Source organism: Schistocerca cancellata, chromosome 6, assembly GCF_023864275.1.
Source record: "Schistocerca cancellata isolate TAMUIC-IGC-003103 chromosome 6, iqSchCanc2.1, whole genome shotgun sequence".
Taxonomy (NCBI): Eukaryota; Metazoa; Arthropoda; class Insecta; order Orthoptera; family Acrididae; genus Schistocerca; species Schistocerca cancellata.
In genome coordinates, this window is record NC_064631.1 from 129,274,097 (window position 1) to 129,281,209 (window position 7,113).

Sequence of the window (7,113 nt, forward strand, 5' to 3'; positions counted from 1 at the left end):
CAGATTCTGAGGAGGGTGGAGCAGGTGTATGATGTCGGCGGCCGTGAAGCGATTCCGCCGGCGATGGTCCATCTCGTGGAAGCGAACGATGAGACAGAAATAATTTTTTTTCGGCGTCTATAGAAAAGACACTTACTCCGACATCATAGTAGCGACGTCGCACCACCCGGCACAGCATAAAAGAGCGTACTTTCATGCAATGTGCAACAGAGCCCTCAGATTGCCACTACAGGAAGATGAGTTGCAGAAAGAACTGGGTATTATTAAGCAAGTAGCAGCAGCTAACGGATACAGGACACAAGATGTTACACGTATGTTTAACAACATCAAAAACAAATCCGCGGGCATCAGTAGCGATTCTAGAAAAATTAAAGTTAAGAAGAAGTTTGTCACCCTGACATACAAAGGGCGTGTGTCGGAAAGAATTGCTAAATGCTTTCCAAAAAACATCGCAGTGGCATATCAGAACGAAGGGCAAATGGCACATAGATTAAGACATAAACCAGCAACGACGAAACAAATGAAATACAATAATTCCGGAGTATATAAGATTAAATGTGCTGAATGTGACAGTTATTACATAGGACAAACAGGGCGGAATTTTGAAATTCGATACAGGGAACATTGCGGTCATAGCAATCGAACAGCATTTGGAACACATATAAAAGAGAGTAGACATGAAGTGAGTAATATAAATGAACAAATGGAGGTGCTATATAAAGCTCCAAAAAGTCTCTATCTCAACGTGCTCGAAGAGATTGAAATATACGCACATCAAAGAAAAACCCCAGGCCTACTACTTAATGAGCAAAGTGATATTATGCACAGGAATTATCATGAGATTTTTAAAGACCTGTTTTAGGCTTACTCTTGAATGCAACAGCACGCCCCAGTAAGAAACAGCTACAGCGGAACGGCCCTCAGTGTACTGGCGGCGAGGTGAATTGGGCGCGGCGCAAGACGACTCGGCGTGGCGTTGTATACGTTCTGACGTAGGGAAATCCACTCCACCACCAATCAAAAACAAAGAAGAGCAAACACACATTTTCGGAAGAATATCTCCATTTAATTATATTTTATGTTTCTTTATATAGAAATTTTAAATTAAAGTAAAAATTTTTCATGGTCCACTCAAAAAGATTATTCATATGTTATTACCATAAAAATTGTTCTATTAAAAAGAATATTCGCCATTAATATATACGGCGAAATAATAACAGATGCACAATTGTTATAGGTAGAGGGCACTTTTTACTGTTAGCAATCAGGTTACTCTTTAATACTGCAATATAATGTTTTAACAGATTGAAATTTACTTTACTTATGACAGTGAACTGTGTGTTCTGTACGGACAAGTTACTCTGTAACTACAACATATGGTATGTTGGCATTTAATACGTTCCAAAATTCCTTTTCGTAAACTAACATATTTTTATCACTATCTGTATCTCTCTTATTAATTACACTTTTAACATTGTCTAACAGATCTGAAGATGGGCAGCTAGCCCGAAACCGGTAATTGAAAATAAAGAATAGCGATCGAAGACTGAAACGCCATATTTTATTTAATGAACGATCGCGGAATTCCCAGTGAGACAACCATGTCTAGTTTTGATAAGAAATAATTACAATGCTTGATCCCTTGTGGGTGCGGTGCGAAACTAGTCCATCTGTTGCTTGAAGGTTCTGCCAAAATTTCAGCTTTGCCGTTTGGCTGTGTATGATATGGTGCACTGGTTAGATGCTGTACGCCATTGCGGTCATACAATGTGTCAGATTCATTTGACGTGAACTGAGGGCACTTGTCCAACACTATACGTCCAGGCAAACCTTCGAGGCAAAAAATAGGTGACAACGCCTGAATTGCGCTACGTGACGTAGTCGAGATCATTGGCAAAGCAAAAGGAAACATGCTACAGGAGTCTACTACAATCGACCAACTAATGCTCCAAAAAGGTCCCGCAAAGTCAATGTGCACACGCTGCCATGGGGACTGAGGCATAGGACAAGCAGAGCATTTTTGTGGCGAAGGGGGCTAATTTTCCGCACATGCGTGACATTGTGACGTCATCTGTTCTATTTGGGTGTTCATTGCTGCCAAGTTCAGCGCCGACGCACTAATTATTTCGTACGCACAATACCACAGTGTCCTTGGTGATGTAACTGCAACACATCTTCATGCAAAGCTTTAGGTATCAACACATGTGAGTGTTCACTGACATTTTGACTTTCTGTGCAGCGAGGCTGTGCCGACGGGCAAAGTATCGGCGCACTACAGGGTTCTTTACGCTACGCAATGAGCGAGGCCAAGACGTGCGAATGTAGCTTAGCAAAATGTTCAAATCTCAATCAACTTCCGTGGCCTGTGCAGTTTTCCTATAGTTCAGAAGAGAGGACTGAAGCAATTGTAAATCCTCGGCATCGATGCAACAAACAAGATGCAACAGAAGAATCAAAATCTGTATTAGGGCCAATCGTAAAAGTGAAAGTGCGTCCACATTACCATGTTGCGCTGTCGAACGATACACGATCTCGTAATAATATTCAGACAACAACAAAGCCCATATTTGCAATTTTTGTGCAGTTCGTACAGTAACCGGCTTCATCGGATGAAACAAGGGCTACAATGGCTTTTGATCCGTTACTGAGTAGAGTTTTCTGCCATACAAATAGTGGTGGAATTTGAGAACACCATACACAGTAGCCAATGCCTCCTTCTCTATTTGTGATTAGTTACACTGAGCTTTGGACAACACTTTTGATGCGAAAGCTGTAGACCTGTCTTTAACATCAATTCTGTGTGAAGGTACTGCACCGATTGCGTAAGAAGAAGCGTCAACTTACAATGCTACCAGTTTGGCAGGATCTAAGTGAAACAAGCATCGACTACTAAGCAATGCGTCTTTATGTTCTTGAAAAGCTTTTTTGGCACTCATCTCTCCAAATAAAGGGAACGTTCTTGCGACGCAAGCCATGTACTGCAGCTGCGTGGAGCTGCAATTTGTGCAGCATTCTGTATGAACCGAATATAATAGTTCATTTTCCCTAAAACTGACTGAAATTCTGTGACATTGGGAGGAACGGTATGGCTAACAAATGTGACTGCAGACGATGTCCACCTTGACTGCTTATGACACGACCAAGATAGTGCAACTCACGCTGAAGAAAATCACACTCGTCCAGTATACACTTTAGTCCTGCAACTGATAACACGCGAAACAAAGCACGTCAATTTTCTAGGTGTTCTTAAGGTGTACGATCTGCTACGGGAATATCGTCCAAATAATTTTAACTATTTGGTACTTGAGGAGTCAGCAGTTCCAAATACCGTTGGAAAATGGCGGGAGCGGAAGCACTGCCAAAGGGCAAACGCCAAAATTTAACCAAGCCCAAATGAGTGTTCACAACACACACCTTTTGAGATTCTTCACCTAGTTGTATTTGAAGATATGCGTCGCGCAAGTCAATTTTTGCAAAGTAGTGACCGGAGCCTAACTTGTGCATGAAATCCTCTGGGTGTGGCAATGGATATGTATCAATCACAGATTGTGGGTTGACTGTTGACTTAAAGTCAACACAGAGGCGCATGTAACCTGATGGTTTGGGGAGCAAAACCAGTGGACATGCCTACGGACTACCTTCAATGGGCGCAATGAGTCCTCTATATTGCAGTTCTGTAAGAAAGCAGCAACTCCGTCATGTAGTGCAATTGGAACAGTTCTGGCCCGGAAAAATTTCGGCTGAGCATTGTCATTCATGGTAATACGTGCAGCAAAATTATTAGCCCTGTCTGAATCTTCAGAAAAGAGTTCAGGGAATTCTTTCAGCAAGGTAGCTACACTGTCTTTTGGATGGAATGCAGTCACTGTCAACACTTCGTCCTGAATTTTAAAAACAAATACTCAAAAGAATGAAGGCCAAATATGTTCTCACAATCGCGTGATTGAAACACAGTGAAAATCACAGTTCGCGTATGCGAGCGATACATGGCTGGCAAAGAACATTTTGTGAGACTTTCAACGTCTTGTCCATTATAAGCCGTCAGGTGCATGCTAGTATTAGACAGGCGATGTGAGCCTAACAGTTCCTCTGTGTTACGTTGCAGAAGTGTAATAGAAGCATCCGTGTCCAACTGAAATTTCACTCGTTTTCTACTCATATGCAAATGAATAAAAACTTTGTTGGACTAGCGTAGCACTGAAGAAACTGCTTGTTTGCCAGGTTTGCAAATGCCGGCACCAAGCTTTGAATACGCTGAATTAATTTTGCGGGCTTTGTGACTAGATTTTTGTGAGTGGGGAGAGTTATTATGTTTGTTCCGTTCCAAACGTATGGATGGTACGTGACCTTTCTTACCATAAGCATAACACTGTGCTCGTCATGACGGGCTGTCTTAGCGTTTGTGCCGTGAATAGCACTCAAGGCATGTCTTAATTCCATACACCTGTGTAGGGAGCTGGAGAACTGTTTACGCTGCATTCAGCACGCACGCAGTTGCTGCCTACTGGGCTGCTTGTAAGCAATGGACGACCCTACTCGACAAATCGGTTGCTACTCATATTTATCAGCCGACACGGCAGCTGAATCATACTGATGTAGTATTTGGAGTACGTGCTGAACTGTTAAATATAACTGTTTTAAAAACTGTTCCATAAGTTTGACATGTTGCATTGTTCACGATCGCATCACCCAACATAACATCTAAATATAAAACACCACAAGCACATTTCAATTGGCAATTCCTTGTCATACCCTGCAAATCTGTTACCCACTCGAAGTGGGTTTCTTCTGAACTTTTCTTGCAATGAAAGAATTGGTACCTACCTGAAACACATTCACTTGTCGGTCATAATAGTTAGTTAGCGAATCTACAATCTGCTCAAAGGAAAATTCACTCGGAGGTGCGTTAGGGAACAACTTCTGAATGAGGTGAAACACTGCACTTCCTACTGTTGACAAAAAGTAATGTAGCTTCACAGTACCTGCTACGTTGTGAGCAATTACGTGGGCACCAAACTGTTGCAACCACTCGAACCACTCCTCCTGTCTTTCATTAAACTGGCGAAAAGGCGGTATGGCACACTGGGTGCCTGTTGCACCGTATTCCTTTGATTCGCCTAGAGCTGCCATACCGTGTTTAGCAGTGTGGCTATTTGCTGGATCAGAAAACTGAACCATCATTGTTAGCTGCATTCCACCTATCAGCTGAGGTGTCTAAGCCGGGAGTGGGAGAGGTGGGTTGTTCATTGTGGGACAGGCAAATGCTATAAACAGGTAAGCAATGAAAAGAAGCACACAAGCAAAGAAAATTTCTGCAACGCCCACCTGAAAACACTGATTAGCAAACACACTATAAGAGACACTGTTAAAGCAAGTAAACACACCCCTGCAAAGAAAAGACAATGTAGAATTAAGGTGCCAGTGAAACACAAAAGGAAATACGTGGCCGCCAGGCATAGAATTCTTCTTGTAACTCGTCACCAAATGTCGAATCCTGCTTAGCCGTCGAATATAGGGTGTCTAGGAAACCTGCTTTCTCTGATCGCTAGACAACAATTCATTCAAATCGTATTAATGTGTTTTATTACAAAAAGTAACTTACAGTGCCAACGGTCTTGCCGCAGTGGTAACACCGGTTCCCATCAGATCACCGAAGTTAAGCGCTGTCGGGCTGGGCTAGCACTTGGATGGGTGACCATCCGATCTGCCCAGCGCTGTTGGCAATCGGAGTGCACTCAGCCCTTGTGAGGCAAACTGAGGAGCTACATGATTGAGAAGTAGCAGCTCCGGTCTCGGAAACTGTCATACGGCCGGGAGAAGGGTGTGCTGCCCACATGCCCCTCCACATCCGCATCCAGTGACGCCTGTGGGTTGAGGATGACACGGCGGCCTTTCGGTACCTTTAGACTTTCATGGCATCTTCGGGAGGAGTTTAGTTTGGTTTTAATTAATAGTACTTTGTGTTAAACAGATGTGTTGCAAGCAAAGGCTGACAGACAAAATAAGAAATCTCTGCTTTATAACAATTCCAAGATTGAGCTACTTAGAATGTTTGAGAAAGGTAATGAGTTTCGACACTTGTATCCAGGTCACTCATCTTGAAGCTTCATCTCAAAACTTGGCCGTCATCAGTCGGGCGCGGCGCTTACGTTCTCTTCGCATAGAGGCTGCTGCTGTCACGTTGTCGTTTTGGAGAGGGCTCGGGCAGAGCTCAGCTGGCTGATACCTTCTTCTTCGCAGCCCTTTCCGCTGTGTCGTTCACGACCGGCGTGTCGGCACTTCACTTTATTCCGTAACAGTATTCACTGATGGTAGATGTGGCGTCGATGGTTACGATGCCACAACGTAGGTGCACGCTCTCGTAAGTTGGCACTACGAGAGAAGACTTAACTACGCCGACCACAGCGCCCTCTGGCCGACGTTGTGAAGCTCAGCGAGTGCCGTCTTCATTTCTGCGAGTTCATGAAGAGCAGACGGCCTGAAAATATCGCTTCTACTACTAAGTGGACTAGCTTGCTATTGTTGTTGTTGTTGTCTTCAGTCCTGTGACTGGTTTGATGCAGCTCTCCATGCTACTCTATCCTGTGCAAGCTTCTTCATCTCCCAGTACCTACTGCAACCTACATCCTTTTGAATCTGCTTAGTGTATTCATCTCTTGGTCTCCCCCTACGATTTTTACCCTCCACGCTGCCCTCCAATACTAAATTGGTGATCCCTTGATGCCTCAGAACATGTCCTACCAACCGATCCCTACTCCTTGTCAAGTTGTGCCACAAACTTCTCTTCTCCCCAATCCTACTCAATACTTCCTCATTAGTTATGTGATCTACCCATCTAATCTTCAGCATTCTTCTGTAGCACCACATTTCAAAAGCTTCTATTCTCTTCTTGTCCAAACTATTTACCGTCCATGTTTCACTTCCATACATGGCTACACTCCATACAAATACTTTCAGAAATGACTTCCTGACACTTACATCTATACTCGATGTTAACAAATTTTTCTTCTTCAGAAACGCTTTCCTTGCCATTGCCAGTCTACATTTTATATCCTCTCTACTTCGACCATCATCAGTTATTTTGCTCCCCAAATAGCAAAACTCCTTTACTGC

At 43.3% G+C, this 7,113-nt stretch overlaps 1 pseudogene; it reads left to right on the forward strand.

Moving 5' to 3' along the window:
- The first annotated feature begins 5,605 nt into the window (after positions 1-5,605).
- On the forward strand, positions 5,606-5,723 carry LOC126089509 (5S ribosomal RNA; annotated as a pseudogene).
- Positions 5,724-7,113: the final 1,390 nt, after the last annotated feature.